The 20,487-nt window shown below is 43.7% G+C and overlaps 1 protein-coding gene across 17 annotated transcripts in view; it reads left to right on the plus strand.

The window, feature by feature from the left end:
* Nucleotides 1-20,487, plus strand: part of mbnl1 (muscleblind-like splicing regulator 1) — a 121,499-nt gene that overhangs the window by 11,162 nt on the left and 89,850 nt on the right. For 4 of the 17 annotated variants that reach the window (XM_064993369.1, XM_064993373.1, XM_064993378.1 and 1 more), the window contains exon 1: nt 1,970-2,470. The exons of 3 other annotated variants lie outside the window; for them this stretch is intronic. The gene's annotated coding sequence lies outside the window, so the exon portion shown is untranslated. Of the gene's footprint in view, nt 1-1,968; nt 2,471-3,264; nt 3,457-20,487 lie in introns of those variants that run through there. 10 more of the 17 variants (XM_064993370.1, XM_064993371.1, XM_064993374.1 and 7 more) reach the window with 6 other exon arrangements.

The raw sequence follows: 20,487 nt of genomic DNA on the forward strand, positions 1-20,487 counted from the left end.
TAACTCACTACAACATGTAGGTAGGCTTACTCACTACAACATGAAGGTAGGCTAACTCACTACAACATGAAGGTAGGCTAACTCACTACAACATGTAGGTAGGCTAACTCACTACAACATGAAGGTAGGCTAACTCACTACAACATGTAGGTAGGCTAACTCACTACAACATGTAGGTAGGCTAACTCACTACAACATGTAGGTAGGCTAACTCACTACAACATGTAGGTAGGCTAACTCACTACAACATGTAGGTAGGCTAACTCACTACAACATGTAGGTAGGCTAACTCACTACAACATGTAGGTAGGCTAACTCACTACAACATGTAGGTAGGCTAACTCACTACAACATGAAGGTTGCCTTGATACAACTCGGTAGGCTAACTCACTACGACATGAAGGTTGCCTTGATACAACGGGGTAGGCTAACTCACTACAACATGAAGGTTGCCTTGATACAACGGGGTAGGCGAACTCACTACAACATGTAGGTAGCCTTGATACAACGGGGTAGGCTAACTCACTACAACATGAAGGTTGCCTTGATACAACAGGGTAGGCGAACTCACTACAACATGTAGGTAGCCTTGATACAACGGGGTAGGCTAACTCACTACAACATGAAGGTTGCCTTGGTACAACGGGGTAGGCTAACTCACTACAACATGAAGGTTGCCTTGATACAACGGGGTAGGCTAACTCACTACAACATGAAGGTTGCCTTGATACAACGGGGTAGGCGAACTCACTACAACATGTAGGTAGCCTTGATACAACGGGGTAGGCTAACTCACTACAACATGAAGGTTGCCTTGATACAACAGGGTAGGCGAACTCACTACAACATGTAGGTAGCCTTGATACAACGGGGTAGGCTAACTCACTACAACATGTAGGTAGCCTTGATACAACGGGGTAGGGATCTGAAGAACAATTTCCCCATGAAATAGTGGAGACACGACGTGCCCCGAACCCCACTTTCAAAAGGCTCCGAGCAGAGAAGCAGAATGTTTGTCTCGTGGTCGATAAGTTGTATGTCAACCACCAATTGGGCAAGGACTCGAAGATTACAACGTGGCTACTTCCACAACATTGCAAAACAGTTCACATTACAATCCTATATTCGTAAAAAAAACAAAAAACAGCCCGGCTTTCAACTTACTCTTGAAAGTTGTAATAGTAGAATCCTCTTGTCATGTTAGTCATTGCATACCTTAAAGAGCTATTTATAACTTGCCTGAGATATCAAGATGAACTAGTCCATGTCAGCTAACATTTTTTAGCTAGTTTTTGTAGCTCATATATTTTGTTGTAACGTCTAAGTCACTCAAATATCACATGCATACACATCAGACATTGCAAAATCCATAGAATTGCATGAACATTTGCTTTGAAACTGCAACATTTTCTCTGTACCTCATTACAAAATGTTTAGAATTGCAGTAAATAAGCTTTAAAACCTTTCTCTCTACCAACAAGAGGGATGTGAACAGTTTTTGTCATGAACAGTGCTTGTGCCTATAGAAATAGATGTGGCGTGCAGGATGTTCCCCAATACTGGTTTAAAAGCTTATTTCCGGCAATTCCACACATTTTGTCATGCACAATATATAAACTGAACAGTGACTGACCCAAAATCAAACCTTGTGGAATGCCACATGGGTGACAAACTCTTGACCGATTAAATAGGTTCCAAACCAATATAGAACTGGACCGGAGAAGCCACCCCACCTCTCCAGTCTGTCCAGAAGGACATGATGGTCGCCAGTGGCGAATGCAGCACACAGAGAGTTGTTTGGCGTCTGTGTTGGCTGTGACATCATCTACCACTTTAAGTAAGGCTGTGCAGGTCTGACAATCTTTCACCTTCTGTCTCGCCCCTCCCTATTTCTCTCTCCCCCTCTCTCTCTCACACCCTTGAAAATAAGTGTTGATGTAATAGAGCCAGCAGTTCCTGCTTGTTGGTCTAGTGGGTGGAGCGAGCAGACAGACAGAGAGTGAGCGAGAGAGAGCAGGCAGAAAGCTGCAGCAGAGAGTCTGTATGATTTGTGTTGCCGGATGCAGTCAGTGCTGCCTCCTCCTCTCCAGCTGCTGCTACAGTGCAGTCGTCCAGCAAGTGGAGCTCTCCTCTGGCTGCAGTAGCCCGGAGCCCAGAGACGCAGCACAGCCACCAACAGGAGCAGGGAAGGGGAGACACTAGCGCAGAGAGCCAAGCCAGCAACACACACACACAGAGGCAGGCACTCCTCATCTCGCACCACACCGTTCTGCGCAGCGCCTTCACTCCTTCGCTTGTTCACTGACTCTCTCGCTCACCCCTCCGCCAGATTTCTCCCTCTGCTCTACCTGAGAATGGTCCAGCCGGTGCCTGGGGCTCTTCTGTCGTGGCCTGTCTGAACACACACAAACACACACATACTCAACAGACACACGGATGCGCGAGCACAAACCGAACAGCAATGTGAGAGGTAAGGGTTTCCGTTTTACCCTACTCTCTCTTTCTCCCTCTCTGACGACTGTCTTTACTTACAGCATTATGGTCCAGCCTGTTGTAAGGGAAAGATATGCTGGGGTTTGTTAGCTTTAGGTCTATGTGTGTGTTCGCTTTGCTGGGCACTGGGTTAACATCTGTTTGTTATGTCTTGAGCACACACACAGACACACAGACACAGAAAATGCATACCAGACTAAATACAGAAGGTCACACAATAGCTTCTATAACTTCTTTCTGTGGCGAACGCTAGAAGCAGGTGTGTGTGTGTGTGTTTGTGGAAGGCTGTGGTTACTCCGGGAAGCAGGAAAGTGGATCAGTAGTTGGGATACACAGGTTCCATTCCCTCTGTCTGACTCAACAACTCAACATGTTGGAAACCAACGGGCCAACCAGAGTGAGGCTTGGTTTACGACTAAACATAAAAAGGCTTGCCTATTTTCTCTAGCATTCCTTTCTCTCTTTCTCTTTACTTTCCTGCACTCTGTTTTTTCACTTTCTCCTCCCAACTCTGAGCGTCAGCCTGGCGGTGGTGTGGTTTTTAGCATGCACTCTCAGCGTGCGTGTGCTGTGTAAGGTGAACTCCCCGCCTGCTGCATGTAAATGATGTGTGACATGTGTAGCTGCTGCTGCCTTATATGGTGAGCGCTGTATTTCAGTACAGTAAAGCCTTGCCAAACATTCCGGGGCGCGGGAGGAGAGAGTGTGTGAGGGGGTGGCTGTGTCTGTGTGTGTGAGTGTTTGCCTGCGTCTCTTTGTGTGTGTCTCACAGAGAGGGAGTAACTGAGAGAGTGCGAGAAAAAGAGAGCGAGAGACAGAGAGAGAGAGCGAGAGACAGAGAGAGAGAGCGAGAGACAGAGAGAGAGACAGAGAGAGAGAGAGAGAGAGAGAGAGACAGAGAGCGACTCATTGAATGGAAGCTTTTTAGTTTGCGGTGCGGCACTGTTTATTTGGAGCAGCTAAGTAAGTGAATACTACTTTGAACGGCTGAGAGAGATTCACCAATGTTGTCATTTAACGGGTTTTACATGTGTGTGTTCAAGAGTAAAGTAACCATGTTGTCTGTGTGTTATGATGAGAAGACATGTACTATAGCATTATGACTGGTTCTGCTGTGAAGGGAGACAGTTGCTGGTAGCTACTAGCTAGCACCATTGGGTCCTCCTTCTCTGGGTTTAGACTTTACAGTCCTGGCCTCTCCACTGTCTTCTCCTCCCTTCTGTTCTGTTCGTCTGATGCTTCAAGTTTATGGGCCCTGGCCTCTATTGTCTTCTACTCTCTTATCCTCCCTTCTCCTCTCCACTCAGTTCCCCATTGGTTTCCTCTTGGCGGTGTGTCTGTGGTTGAAGCACCAATGAGGAATGTTGTTGTTGTGAGTTAGATGGTTTGCAGTGGCCCATAGAGATGTACTGCTGATTACGTAGTGGGTTCTGCCTTCCCCTTATGGAATGCTTTTAATCTTTTTTTCATGTCCTTGATTTATACTGGAGATCATGCTGAGATTAAACATCTCTTTGACAAGGGAGAGTCGTCCCAAGACAGCTGTATTTATTCAAATGTATTTATAAAGCCCTTTTTACATCAGACGATGTCACAAAGTGCTGTACAGAGACTCAGCCTAAAACACCAAACAGCAAGCAATGCAGATGTAGAAGCACGGTGGCTAGGAAAAACTCCCTAGAAAGGCTGGAACCTAGGAAGAAACCTGGAGAGGAACCAGGCTCTGAGGGTTGGCCAGTCCTCTTCTGGCTGTGCCGAGTGGAGTTTATATATTTTTTTTGTGTTGTGATGTTCAGTTCCTCGTGGAATCATTTGCTGACACATTGCTGTGTGTTTATGTGTGTGTCTCCATGATGTGTGTGTGTGTGTGTGTGAATTTGTGCTACCATGCATTTTTGCATGTGTTTGTGTGCCTGTGTGTGTATATTTCATAGGTTCAATCATGTGTGTGTTTGTGTGTCTCCCTGTATCTCTCACTGATCTATGCTGTGACCTGAGGACAGGATGAGGGTTCCCTCTAACAGGTTAAGCCTTCATTGGGCGTTTGGGTCTACAGGCATGTTACTACCATGTTACGATTTGAGTTTGAACTGAGTTATGCCCCATATTACACCAATATCACACTCCATACTCGGCTGTCATGGCAACGGGGTAGCGGTTGATTCAATCGCTGCTATATGGCACAGTCCAAACTTTAATGTTTGTTCAAGGGTTTGGCAAGTTGAATAGTCAAATACTTACTTGCAGCTTACCTGGTTATCGGATTTCATTGTCTTAATAGTATTATCGGGTCCTGTGTGGCTCAGTCGGTAGAGCATGGCGCTTGCAACGCCAAGCGTCGTGGGTTCGATTCCCGCTGGGGCCACCCATATGCAAAAGTAGTGGCCCCAGCCGACTTGTAAGTCGCTTTGGACAAAAGCGTCTGCTAAATGGGATATATTTATTTATTTTATTTTTTATGTCTGGAATGTATGAAAAACATACTGTAGAAGAAATGACAGGCAGGGTTGAGCTGTAGCCTGATCTAAAGACAGCTGTAGTACTCTATACTGCAAAGCTACTAGTAGAACAATGAATGTCATATTTTAGAATACTGTAGAAGAAATGACAGGCAGGGTTGAGCTGTAGCCTGATCTCAAGACAGCTGTAGTACTCTATACTGCAAAGCTACTAGTAGAACAATGAATGTCATATTTTAGAATACTGTAGAAGAAATGACAGCCAGGGTTGAGCTGTAGCCTGATCTAAAGACAGCTGTAGCACTCTATACTGCAAAGCTACTAGTAGAACAATGAATGTCATATTTTAGAATACTGTAGAAGAAATGACAGGCAGGGTTGAGCTGTAGCCTGATCTAAAGACAGCTGTAGTACTCTATACTGCAAAGCTACTAGTAGAACAATGAATGTCATATTTTAGAATACTGTAGAAGAAATGACAGCCAGGGTTGAGCTGTAGCCTGATCTAAAGACAGCTGTAGCACTCTATACTGCAAAGCTACTAGTAGAACAATGAATGTCATATTTTAGAATACTGTAGAAGAAATGACAGGCAGGGTTGAGCTGTAGCCTGATCTAAAGACAGCTGTAGTACTCTATACTGCAAAGCTACTAGTAGAACAATGAATGTCATATTTTTTTTTACACCTGTGAAAATCTCAGAAAGAGAAAACATTTTAAATTGACAGTTTACTTCAGTTATCCATTCTCATTTCATGCCAAACCCACCGGTGTGCGTGGCCAAAGAGCTCTATGTTCATGTCATTTGACCAAAGGACAGGTTCCAATCCAAGTGCCAATGCAGTTTAGCAAACTCCAATTTACATTTGTTGGATGACATGAAAATAGAGCTCTTTGGCCACACACACCAGTGGTGGGTTTGGTGTCGAAATGAGAATGCATAAGCAGAAAAGGACCCCGTTCCTACTGTAAAATATGGTGGTGGATCTTTGATGTTATGGGGCCATTTTGCTTCCTCTTGTCCTGGGGCCCTTGATAAGGTCAACGGCATCATTAACTTTCCCCAGTACTAGGATATTGCAGACAAAAACCTGGTTGCCTCTGCCAGGAGGCTGAAACTTGACTTCCAGCAAGACAATAACTCCAAACACACATCAAAATCCACAAATAAATGGTTAATTGGCTACAAATTCAATATTTTTCAATGGCCATCTCAGTCTCCGGACTTGAAACCCATAGAAAACATGTGGTTTGATTTGAAGAGGCCAGTCCATAAGAGCAGATGAAGGATATCAAGGATCTGGAAGGATTCTGTATGGAAGAATATCTAAGACCCCTCCCAATGTGTTCTCCAATCACAGAGCATTTTAGAAAAAGGCTCAGCAACGTTATCCTTGCAAGGTGATGTATTTAAAGTTATTGAAAACAGTGGTGCCAATCATTTTGACCCCTACCTTTTTGACAAAAAACATCTCTCAGAGCAATTGTGTTAGTATAAAATAATATACTTTTTTTGCATACAATATACAGTGCATTCGGAAAGTATTCAGATCCCTTGACTCATAATGACAAAGCAAAAACAGTTTTTGAAAATGTATTAAAAAAACTAAAACTGAAATATTACATAAGTTTTCAGACCCTTTACTCTGTACTTTGTCGAAAGACCTTTTTCCAGCGATTACATCCTCAAGTCTTCTTGGGTATGATGATACAAGCTCAGCACACACGACAGATTTTTACCTTGTCAGCTCGGGGATTCGATCTCGCAATCTTTCGGTTACTGGCCCAACGTTCTAATCACTAGGCTACCTGCCGCCCCAAGTTTCCCCCATTCTTCTCTGTAGATCCTCTCAAGCTCTGTCAGGTTGGATGGGGAGTGTCGCTGCATGGCTGTTTTCAGGTCTCTCCAGAGATGTTTGAGTCCAGCTCTGGCTGGGCCACTCAAAGCCATTCATTGTCTTGGCTGTGTGCTTAGGGTGGCTGTCCTGTTGGTTCCAAACATCTACCATTTAAAGAATGATGGAGGCCACTGTGTTCTTGGGGACCTTCAATGTTCAATGAAATGTTTTGGTACCCTTCCCCAGATCTGTGCCTCGACACAATCCTTTCTCGGAGTTCTATGGACAATTCCTGTTTTTGCTTTATCATTCTGAGTATTGTGTGTAGATTGCTGAGAATTACAATTTTTTTTATAGAGTGCTTCTGTCTATTTGAGCTGGTCAGTCTGTGATGCTAATCCTTTTGAACGCTCCTTTTAAAAAATGAATTGTGTAGTGGAGCTGCATAAGTGTTGCCCTCCACTTTCTGGAGGATCAAGTTTTGAAATCAGTGGAATTAGAATATGATAGCTAACGAGATGGAGAAAACACCTCTCTCTGGATTACCTCTTCAAACTAAGGTCAACCATGGTATGGCATTGCTGACAGGGAGACTCATCCATCATTTATGATGATGTATACAGGTAAGATAGTCTAGCATTAGCTAGCTACATTTTCAGATATTATATGTTTCTAATTTTGACAAAATGGTTTATTTCAAGCTAAAGTGTACTGTTAGCTAGCTAGCTAATGTTAGCTGGCTGGCTCCCTAGCTGATGTTATTTTTCGTATCCCAGAGCCGTTTGCTTTGCTCACGTGACGTGTTTGATCTTACACTTTGTTTACCTAGCTTGCAAGTGGTTCCTCAACTGTAGTGTATGATATCCCATTGTTCCTCAACTATAGTGTATGATATCCCATTGTTCCTCAACTATAGTGTCTGATATCCTATTGTTCCTCAACTATAGTGTATGATATCCCATTGTTCCTCAACTATAGTGTCTGATATCCCATTGTTCCTCAACTATAGTGTATGATAGCCTATTGTTCCTAAACTATAGTGTATGATATCCCATTGTTCCTCAACTATAGTGTATGATAGCCCATTGTTCCTCAACTATAGTGTCTGATAGCCCATTGTTCCTCAACTATAGTGTATGATATCCCATTGTTCCTCAACTGTAGTGTCTGATATCCCATTGTTCCTCAACTATAGTGTATGATATCCCATTGTTCCTCAACTATAGTGTATGATATACCATTGTTCCTCAACTATAGTGTATGATATCCCATTGTTCCTCAACTATAGTGTATGATATACCATTGTTCCTCAACTATAGTGTATGATATACCATTGTTCCTCAACTATAGTGTCTGATATCCCATTGTTCCTCAACTATAGTGTATGATAGCCCATTGTTCCTCAACTATAGTGTCTGATATCCTATTGTTCCTCAACTATAGTGTATGATATCCCATTGTTCCTCAACTATAGTGTCTGATATCCCATTGTTCCTCAACTATAGTGTCTGATATCCCATTGTTCCTCAACTATAGTGTATGATAGCCTATTGTTCCTAAACTATAGTGTATGATATCCCATTGTTCCTCAACTATAGTGTATGATAGCCCATTGTTCCTCAACTATAGTGTATGATATCCCATTGTTCCTCAACTATAGAGTATGATAGCCCATTGTTCCTCAACTATAGTGTATGATATCCCATGGTTCCTCAACTATAGTGTATGATATCCTATTGTTCCTCAGCTATAGTGTCTTGATCTACCATTTAGTAGCTCTGTCTCTACTTTTATCCAATGTAAAAAACACTTTCAAATGTTGCTACATAAGACCAATTCCAGGTGGTGAGTCACAAATGGGTAAATGAGGTTAGTTTCTCACGACAGACATGCATAAACATGTACAGAAATGTATACAGTAATACAGAAGTTGACATTAGAGGTGTGACCATTTAAACTAAATGTGTGTCGTTAACATTAAGAAAACATCCCTAACTGAAAAACGGTGGGGTTTTTAAAATCACAAAATTCAAGTCACATCACAAAACTACCACTATCAGGTCCTGATCATCATCATAAAGGAAGACATTTAAATTAAACAAATACCTTACGCAACAATGCTGTAACGTTAGGAGGCAGGGTTGGGCTCAATTATGAATTGTAGAATTGACTCCCATTGAACATATGAGTTGAAATTCGATTTGAATTAGCCAACATCCCACAGGATGTAGAATTTGAATTTGAGTGTGAGTGACAGGAAGTATAATTGAATTCAGTGCAATTCAAAGAAATTCCACTCAGTCATATAACGAGAGTTTTATTGAATCTGACAGGTCACACTTCCAGATACCAAACAATATATCACTTTTATCTGGAAACAATGCTTAGAATAGCCAATTATATTTCCACCAACCATTTCATTTGTTTGGCTTCTTTTTGAAGGCCTCAGGGTCAACTTGAGGGTTAAACGAATGCAATAACATACAGGTTTTGTTTTCCTTGATCATTAATTTGAAGTTTGTCCTGAAAATCTATTGTTTCAACAATATTTTATATGCATGTATAAAACCATTTTTTAAATGTTTTATGGACAATATGTTTATTTGTATAGACTTAACTTAATATAGAATAGAATACTAATTTGAATGTCATTGTATTTCACTGAATTCAGTTCTATTTCCTTAAATTCAGATTTGAATTACAATTCTGTATCCTGTTTACTACTTCAATTCAAATTCAAGAATTGTACTGTAATTCTTGAGGAATTCTCCATTCTTGAGGCATTCTCAATTCAATTCTGCATTGAGCTTAACCCTGGTAGGAGGAGAAAAAAGACCATTGTTTTATTAACAGGAACTGTAATGCATGAGGGAGAGAGAAGCAGGGAGCTTGGGAGGGGCTGTGCGTTGTGTGTCTGTGAGAGGGGAGCAGAGAGGGGTAAGAGAGAGAGCAACCAAGTTGACTTACGCCGGTAGACTAACTTATTGTTAGTTATTTATCATCTCATCTGATTACATGCTACCTGTCTTGACTGCAACAAACCAAGATAAGCTAGTTAAGATAGCTAGCTAGCAAGCTAAGGTTAGCTAGGCTAATTGAGTCTACATAACTTTAACTGTGTGCTTTCTCCCTTTCCTACAATTGGACACCAACAAGATGCACGCGCCACTCTCGTGAGTGGCCCTAGTACTGATCCGAGTACATCTTATATCCACCATACAGTTGAATGTAAATGCATTGGCCACAGACAGAGCAATAACAGATCTGTTATGGTACGTGCAGTTTAATCCCAGACTCTTTAACACTGAGACACTAATGTAAACGTGAGCCGATAGCCTTCTCATTAGACCATGAGAGATGACATTATCCTCCATGTGTCTGTTCATGAGTTTAACACACACACACACACACACAGTCATTCCGACGGTCACTCACACGGCCACACAGTCGGACATTCACGGCAGCTTAAACACACAACAGGGTACATGCCAGCATGTGTCTGTGTGTGTGTGCTTCGTTAGTGACTGTGTATGTGGGCCACACAACAGATCTCATTGTCTTCGGATCCTCTGTTTGCTCTCATTGTAATGAATAGCCATTGTTTGTTGTGCGACGCTAACCAAAAACTCTCACTCTCTTGCTCACACAGACACACACACACCACTTCGCCCCATGACAAACCAGGCATATGCTGCAAGAGGCAAGAAAAGGGGATCTGATACTGAGGATGGTTGTTATGGCGATTATTAGGAGTAGATCGAGTCATTTTGTGTGTTTTCTATAATACTCACTGATGATGATGAGGAGGATGTTGAAGGAAAATATTAAATGGGCTATGAGGAAGGTGTTAGACCTGTCCAGTATAAGACCCTGTGCTGTATTGCTGACCTAACCCAGTGAACCCATAAGACCGTGTTTGGTCCCAGACCTGTCCTTGGCCTGCGGTCATCTCTCTGGTCATAAAATCTCTCAGTCAACATGGGAAGTGGAGTTGTCAAGGAAACCGTGTTTACTCTGGGATATATGGCTCATGGCTGTGTGTCACAGTGGTGTAGAGGCGGCCCTGGATAAAGTTGCAGTGTGAGTATAAGTGTGTGTGTTAACTGAGAATGTGTGTGTGCGAATGTATGCGAGTGAGTGTGTGTCAGGGTGAGCGAGGGTGATATTGACTTCTGATATTTAAAGCACACCAAACAGCCAGGGCTGCGTTATTGCGTTTCCTCCAATGCATTCAACTCCGAAGGCCTATCTCAGCACACCATCGCCCTGACTCTGACTCTGTGCTAGTACCACTCCTTTACTAAAGAACAGGCTGAGGGAAATGTAGTGCTGCTGTGCCTTTTTATTTCTGTGAACTGTGCATACAGGCAGCTCTCAGGAAAGCTAGTTTCGTTTTGCTAGCACATGCTAATAGTTTGGCTAACATCTCAAATATGTCAGTTCTCTGCTGGCACTACGCATACTTTTCTTCAGACATGAACTTTAATCATTTGTATACTCCATTTTTATGCTTTGGAGGGTGGAAGTATGCAGCTAGAAGCTCGGTTTGGGATTGATGCACGATGTTTAGCAGGGCAAGGCTAATTATCTAGCTAGCATCCAGTTATTCCTCAGGAAGCCTTATCATAACTGTGAACCACACCCTTGGTTTTTGTTGACTGCGAGGCAGTGATAGTGGTTTAGTCACAATGGCAACTCCTATGCCTTCCTGCACTATTCGAACGTAGCCTCGAACGCTGTAGCTTTCCATGTTGTCAGGCTGTCCCCCTCTGAGTCAAAATAGTAGGCTACGCTACATAATGGTTGTCACCTCACCTCCATAGCTTATGAACCTTGTTGATACATTTTATAGATAAGGACTAAACACTAAAACCTATTGGCTCCATACTTGCAAACATTAGAAAAAGTTTAAACTTTAAATAACTGTCCAGTGAAAATCACACTTAAAGGTTAATATTCTGTTATGTTTTTGACCCATCCTATCCTTTGTGGCCAAAGCATGAAACCCCCATTTGTATCCCAAACAGACTGTTTAAACAATGCTTGCTATTTCGTCATAGAGGATGAGCTGGCTAATCAGCAGTCTACTCAGATGAATATGTTTAATGACCGGTATATCCAAACACCATTCTGTTGTTGGGGTATGCACACACCATTCTGTTGTTGGGGTGGGTCCACACCATTCTGTTGTTGGGGCATGCACACACCATTCTGTTGTTTGGGTACGCACACACCATTCTGCTGTTGGGGTACGCACACACCATTCTGTTGTTGGGGTACGCACACACCATTCTGTTGTTGGGGTACGCACACACCATTCTGTTGTTGGGGTACGCACACACCATTCTGTTGTTGGGGTACGCACACACCATTCTGTTGTTGGGGTACGCGCACACCATTCTGTTGTTGGGGTACGCGCACACCATTCTTTTGTTGGGGTACGCGCACACCATTCTTTTGTTGGGATACGCGCACACCATTCTTTTGTTGGGGTACGCGCACACCATTCTGTTGTTGGGGTACGCGCACACCATTCTGTTGTTGGGGTACGCGCACACCATTCTGTTGTTGGGGTACGCGCACACCATTCTGTTGTTGGGGTACGCGCACACCATTCTGTTGTTGGGGTACGCACACACCATTCTGTTGTTGGGGCACGCACACACCATTCTGTTGTTGGGGCACGCACACACCATTCTGTTGTTGGGGTACGCACACGCCATTCTGTTGTTGGGGTACACACACACCATTCTGTTGTTGGGGCACGCACACACCATTCTGTTGTTGGGGTACGCACACACCATTCTGTTGTTGGGGTACGCGCACACCATTCTGTTGTTGGGGTACGCACACACCATTCTGTTGTTGGGGTACGCACACGCCATTCTGTTGTTGGGGTACGCGCACATAATTCCATCAGAGAAAATCTGTTTTTTAATATACTTAATTGCCATTTTTTGGAAGGAAATATATTTCACTCATATTGTAAGTCATATTTCAGAAAAATTTGGAAACACTGGACAGTTACTTTAAACTTTTTAAAAAACTATTATCGTCAATGTAGTTGTACGTAATAAAATGCTTTGTTGATCGCTAGGCATAAAAATAAGATTATTGCTTGCTACATTTGAAACGAGGTCTAGTTATGGCCACAACCGGACTAGATTGTGAACGACTCTTGGCGGAATGCATTGCTTGACTGCCATGAGGGTGATAAGTACAATGTACAATGTTGTTCACGAACAGCAGCCCCCAAAATGATTTTTTCTCGAAGTCGAGTTTGTTGAGCTTGTTGACTGTGTATGTTTTGGTTCCACAAAGCTGTGTCCATCATAACATTCAATAATCAATTAGTTGCATTTATTCTTGCACTATGTGATTTAATTATCAGTTCTAAACATGTATTTTTCTTCTTTATGCTCATTATCCCTTTGCGCATATGACAGACAGAGGAAGAGGCGAAGTGAGAGGATATAACCTCTTATGGCATGGCCATTGTCATTGAGGGCTTCCATCATACAAAGATGTGTCCTCTATCTCTATGGTCTGCCCTGTCATTGGCTAGAATTGTCCCACCTGATCTCGCCTCTTCCCGTCTTTGAGGACATGTATTTATTTATGTATTTCCATTGTTAAAGCGGTCACTTGACTATCTTATCAAAGATTGTCTGTTATATTGACATCTCCCAGCCCTACTCTCCATCTCTATTTCTCTCTATTTACTCCATCCTTCCACCAGTCTATGTGACCTTGCACCAAGTTCTGAGACCTTGGAGCTCGAGGGACTGTTACCGTTAAGGATTCTGGGACAAAGCAGACCAGACAGTCATATTGAGGGCACAAAGATGGAGAAGTGTAAATTAATGTGTGTGTGAGTGTCTGCGCGCACGTGTGTTTTTCGTATAGATGTGTCCTTGTGTGTTGATGGGAGACACAGTTGAAGGAAATAGACAGTAATATAATTAAATGCAGGGAGTCGTGAAGTAAGTGACACGAGATGTCTTTGAATAAATATATCAGTAGCGGTAAAGGAGCGCTGTCCAGTCATGAGTGACTTAATGACGCTTATTCATCTCATTGTCTCTGAATAATGTTGAATATGGAACAGCTACCTATCAAATGCTGTTTGGGTCAGTCAACGTGCTGTTATTTAACGTTTCAAATAACACTATTTGATGCGTCAAATAAACTAATAGTCCAATCATGTCACTTAATACTGCATGTCACTTAATACTTTAACATGATTATTTTACGTAGTGCTTACACTATCACTCGTATTTCATATGTAACAGTGATTCACTGGTACCTTTATTTATTTAACTAGGCAAGTCAGTTAAGAACAAATGATTATTTTCAATGACGGCCTAGGAACAGTGGATTAACTGCCTTGTTCAGGGGCAGAATGACAGATTTGTACCTTGTCAGCTCGGGGATTCGAACTTGCAACCTTCCGGTTACTAGTCCAACGCTCTAACCACTAGGCTACCCTGCCGCCCCACGTATGATGCTGGTAAAGCTTCGTCTTGTGTGCCTGTGCGGCAAACACACAATCTCTTGGTCTACAGGTCAGAAAACAAACTAGCTAGCTGATGGATGCAAATAATATTCTCCCCCCAAAACATAGCTACTGAAACGGATGATGTGTTTTAGCTAACTATCTAGCAAGGTGTCATCATCGGAATAGCCCACATTCATAAAGCAGCTTTCTTATTTGGTTGATGGTCAGACCTGGTCCGGTCAACCCACTAGCCAGAGTATGAAGCTAGCTAGCTGCTATAGCTTGGGCCAACAGCTCGCTGGCTAGCTTGTTTAGTTCATTATCTAGCTAGCTAGTTATTTTCATGAACTAAAGTTTGGTTTCAATAAGAGAACAAGTGGCTATCTAATAGTCACATGGATTCCTAAATCATTGCTAAGAATATTGACAATGACTGCAGTTTCTGGTCAAGCTACCCCAGAAGTTGCTCATAACACATGTATTTTTTACCTTTATTTAACTAGGCAAGTCAATTAAGAACAAATTCTTATTTTACAATGATGGCCTACCCCGGCCAAACCCTCCCCTAACCCGGACATATGTATCAAATCTATTTCTGAGTGACTTTGTCATACTGCGACCGAAGTCAACGTAGTAGGGAGACAGCCTACCTCCAGTTTACAAACTGTCATCGATGTTAACAAAATGCTTGATGGCATATAACTTGCAGGGGGGAATGGGGGTCATGACCCCTCCCAACCGAAGTCAACGTAGTAGGGAGACAGCCTACCTCCAGTTTACAAACTGTCATCGATGTTAACAAAATGCTTGATGGCATATAACTTGCAGGGGGGAATGGGGGTCATGACCCCTCCCAACCGAAGTCAACGTAGTAGGGAGACAGCCTACCTCCAGTTTACAAACTGTCATCGATGTTAACAAAATGCTTAATGGCATATAACTTGCAGGGGGGAATGGGGGTCATGACCCCTCCCAATTTTAGAGACTGGTCAAGTTGATTGATAGGAAATAATTTTCCTTCCCACTTTCTCTATTTACACTACACAGTGCTACTCAGCCCCCCCCCGTAAGGAGAATGGAGATGAGATGCACAATAACTCCTCTCTTTAACTCTTCTCTCTCATCTTTTTAACAAACCCTCAAATCTGTGAGTTAACTTGAAACAAATAACATAGTACAGTCAAATTTAACATGGTCAATTCATAACCACTAATAAGAATTATATAGAAAATTATGTTTTTCAATGGAAAGCACTAGTCACGTTCATGCAACCTAATAATCACCAACAGAACACATCCTGAACCAACTTTAGTTTGTATTTCTATTTGAAAATCTACAACAGAGATTGTGGTGTTTGTATGTACTTGATGAGTAAAAGTTTGAATTATTAACTACAATTGAATAATTGTGTTGTTCCTGTACCATATTGTTTGTGAAACAATAGCAGCAGATCATGCATTTTGGAAAGGTGAGGGGGCATGGGGGGGTCACAGGATGTTCCCCATGATGAAAGGTGGGCCATGACTGAAAAGCTTTAGGAAGCATTGATCTAGGTAATGATTAGCACAAATACAGATTGGCAACTCCATGCTCCACGCAGAACTGAACTGTTAGACCAACTCAGACCAGCAGTTTAAAGTAATACAGAAATTATTGGTATTTCAGTTATGGTTGAAAAAGACTATAAATAAATAAAAAGATATATTGTGTGCTTAAAAAATTGAAAAAAAGTATTTTATTTTATGCTAATGCTCAAAAAATAGATTTGTTTATCAAGTATTGGACACGTAAAGCTTAATAAAGAGCAGTGATTGGGCATTGGAAGGGACCAGATCCCTGATATCCTTAGTCTGCGTTTATAAACTGCCCTCTTCTTTTCAATTTACAGTTTTTAATGGGCTTCAAATTCAGCGCACACAACATTCTACAATACAACTGTGTCATTTGACGTGTGAAATTAAAAGCTCATTTGATGCATCCAATAGTGTTATTTTGACACATAAAGACCTGCACGGCCTTCCATAGCTACCTGCCAAGCTGACTGACTACCACAACCTACAGAAACCATGGAAATGACTAGAGAATCTGACACACATTATAGTCAGTAATTCATTCATTTGATTAGTAATCAAATTGAAAAGAGTAAATTGCTAATATAATTTGGCATTGAAGTTTGGTTTCTAAGGTAAGGAATTTAGGGATTTATTTCTTTAGTTTTGTGTTGAGCTACTTTGTGTTCATTTCCTATTTGAAAATGTATCCACCTCACTGAACAGTGTGCAATAAAAAAGCGTTAAAATTAGCTATGAGAAAGCAAAGCTTCAGAAATAAATACGTCTTAACATCAACACGCTCTGAAGCTCAAACTCCATCCACCTCCATGATAAAACAACAGACAGATCAAATGTGGCCAGACTATTCCAATGGAATTAAGATGAAACATTGTGCAGCAGTTTTGAAACCGATTCAAAGTCAGATTAGACAATAATGTATATTTTCTGTTTGCTGTTTTGGGCTTTTCTCTTTCAAAGGTGTGTCTTCCTGTCACGCCCTGATATGTTTCACCTGTCTTTGTGCATGTCTCCACCCCCTCCAGGTGTCACCCATCTTTCCCATTATCCCCAGTGTATTTATACCTGTGTTCTCTGTTTGTCTTGCCAGTTCGTTTTGTTCGTAGGACCTACCAGCATTTTGTTTCCCTGCTCCTGTTCCTTGCTCCTGTTTTTTAGTTTCCCGGTTCTGCCCGCCCTGACCCTGCCTGTCGTCCTGTACCTTTGCCCCACTACTCTGGACTACTGACCTCTGCCTGACCTGACCCCGCCTGCTGTTCTGGTGTTTTACACTACTCTGGACTACTGACCTCTGCCTGACCTGACCCTGAGCCCGCCTGCTGTTCCAGTGTTTTACACTACCCTGGACTACTGACCTCTGCCTGACCTGACCCTGAGCCCGCCTGCTGTTCCAGTGTTTTACACTACTCTGGACTACTGACCTCTGCCTGACCTGACCCTGAGCCCGCCTGCTGTTCCAGTGTTTTACACTACTCTGGACTACTGACCTCTGCCTGACCTGACCCTGCCTGCTGTTCTGGTGTTTTACACTACTCTGGACTACTGACCTCTGCCTGACCTGACCCTGAGCCCGCCTGCTGTTCTGGTGTTTTACACTACTCTGGACTACTGACCTCTGCCTGACCTGACCCTGAGCCCGCCTGATGTTCTGGTGTTGTACACTACTCTGGACTACTGATCTCTGCCTGACCTGAGCCCGCCTGATGTTCTGGTGTTTTACACTACTCTGGACTACTGACCTCTGCCTGACCTGACCCTGCCTGCTGTTCTGGTGTTTTACACTACTCTGGACTACTGACCTCTGCCTGACCTGACCCTGAGCCCGCCTGCTGTTCTGGTGTTTTACACTACTCTGGACTACTGACCTCTGCCTGACCTGACCCTGAGCCCGCCTGCTGTTCTGGTGTTTTACACTACTCTGGACTACTGACCTCTGCCTGACCTGACCCTGCCTGCTGTTCTGGTGTTGTACACTACTCTGGACTACTGACCTCTGCCTGACCTGACCCTGAGCCCGCCTGCTGTTCTGGTGTTTTACACTACTCTGGACTACTGACCTCTGCCTGACCTGACCCTGCCTGCTGTTCTGGTGTTGTACACTACTCTGGACTACTGACCTCTGCCTGACCTGACCCTGAGCCCGCCTGCTGTTCTGCTGTTTTACACTACTCTGGACTACTGACCTCTGCCTGACCTGACCCTGCCTGCTGTTCTGGTGTTGTACACTACCCTGGACTACTGACCTCTGCCTGACCTGACCCTGAGCCCGCCTGCTGTTCCAGTGTTTTACACTACTCTGGACTACTGACCTCTGCCTGACCTGACCCTGAGCCCGCCTGCTGTTCCAGTGTTTTACACTACTCTGGACTACTGACCTCTGCCTGACCTGACCCTGCCTGCTGTTCTGGTGTTTTACACTACTCTGGACTACTGACCTCTGCCTGACCTGACCCTGAGCCCGCCTGCTGTTCTGGTGTTTTACACTACTCTGGACTACTGACCTCTGCCTGACCTGACCCTGAGCCCGCCTGATGTTCTGGTGTTGTACACTACTCTGGACTACTGATCTCTGCCTGACCTGAGCCCGCCTGATGTTCTGGTGTTTTACACTACTCTGGACTACTGACCTCTGCCTGACCTGACCCTGCCTGCTGTTCTGGTGTTTTACACTACTCTGGACTACTGACCTCTGCCTGACCTGACCCTGAGCCCGCCTGCTGTTCTGGTGTTTTACACTACTCTGGACTACTGACCTCTGCCTGACCTGACCCTGAGCCCGCCTGCTGTTCTGGTGTTTTACACTACTCTGGACTACTGACCTCTGCCTGACCTGACCCTGCCTGCTGTTCTGGTGTTGTACACTACTCTGGACTACTGACCTCTGCCTGACCTGACCCTGAGCCCGCCTGCTGTTCTGGTGTTGTACACTACTCTGGACTACTGACCTCTGCCTGACCTGACCCTGCCTGCTGTTCTGGTGTTTTACACTACTCTGGACTACTGACCTCTGCCTGACCTGACCCTGAGCCCGCCTGCTGTTCTGGTGTTTTACACTACTCTGGACTACTGACCTCTGCCTGACCTGACCCTGCCTGCTGTTCTGGTGTTTTACACTACTCTGGACTACTGACCTCTCCCTGACCTGACCCTGCCTGCTGTTCTGCTGTTTTACACTACTCTGGACTACTGACCTCTGCCTGACCTGACCCTGAGCCCGCCTGCTGTTCTGGTGTTGTACACTACTCTGGACTACTGACCTCTGCCTGACCTGACCCTGACCCTGCCTGCTGTTCTGCTGTTTTACACTACTCTGGACTACTGACCTCTGCCTGACCTGACCCTGACCCTGCCTGATGTTCTGGTGTTTTACACTACTCTGGACTACTGACCTCTGCCTGACCTGACCCTGCCTGCTGTTCTGGTGTTGTACACTACTCTGGACTACTGACCTCTGCCTGACCTGACCCTGAGCCCGCCTGCTGTTCTGCTGTTTTACACTACTCTGGACTACTGACCTCTGCCTGACCTGACCCTGCCTGCTGTTCTGGTGTTGTACACTACTCTGGACTACTGACCTCTGCCTGACCTGACCCTGAGCCCGCCTGCTGTTCTGATGTTTTACACTACTCTGGACTACTGACCCCTGCCTGACCTGAGCTGTCGTTTGCCTGCTGTTCTGGTGTTTTACACTACTCTGGACTACTGACCCCTGCCTGACCTGACCTCTCGTTTGCCTGCCCGTTTAAAGAATACACGTTTGTTTCTTCAACACTGTCTGCACCTGGGTCATACCTTAAAACGTGATACTTCATGTGTGTGTTGTCTTTCGGTTCCAAAGTGTCTATGTTGTTATCATTCAGTGTGTTTGGGTTCCAAAGGTCATAGTTGTCAACCTTATGGGCCCTTTTCATTTGAGCCTGCATGAAGTCATCCAAGGTGAAGCCTTGTTTACTCAACCCCCTCATCTCTCTCTTCCCTTATCCCCCCACACACACTCTCTTTCTCTGAAACTATGATGCTCAGCTCTCTGTAAAAATACATCCATGTTTGCCGGGTCATGGTGACACATGGTGTCCTTCAGAGATGTGATACAGAATGTTGCAAAGTGGTTTTGTAGCGTTGCTGAATGTGCATATCGTTGCTGAATGTGCACAACCTGTTCTAGGAAATTGAATTCTCTTGAGAGGGTGTAGCACTGGCCCTGCTCGGATAATAAGAGGGGAAACGGGCCCTGTGACTCAAATCCCACCGGGCACAGATGTCAGTTCAACGTCTAGTTTTGATTTACTTTTGGTTGAGTTGTTAACTAAGGTGAATTCAACGTGAAATCAACGAAAACTGTAATCACGCCATTGGATTTAGGTGAAAGGTTTGGAGAAAAAAAATACAAAATTCCCTAACGTTTATGGCTTTTTGCCATCAATGTGCACTTTTTGCAAATCCAATCAGTTTTACATGTTGATTCAACGTGATCACATAGATTTTTGTTGTTGAAATTACATGGAAACAACCAGTTTTAGCCCAGTGGGATGTATCAAATTCCCATGGCAAACACAATAGTTTCATTATAAACAAACACTTTTCACGAGGGCTGTCCCTGACTAAAATACATTTTAAAAGGTGTATTT

This window comes from Oncorhynchus masou, chromosome 17 (assembly GCF_036934945.1).
Source record: "Oncorhynchus masou masou isolate Uvic2021 chromosome 17, UVic_Omas_1.1, whole genome shotgun sequence".
Classification (NCBI taxonomy): domain Eukaryota; kingdom Metazoa; phylum Chordata; class Actinopteri; order Salmoniformes; family Salmonidae; genus Oncorhynchus; species Oncorhynchus masou.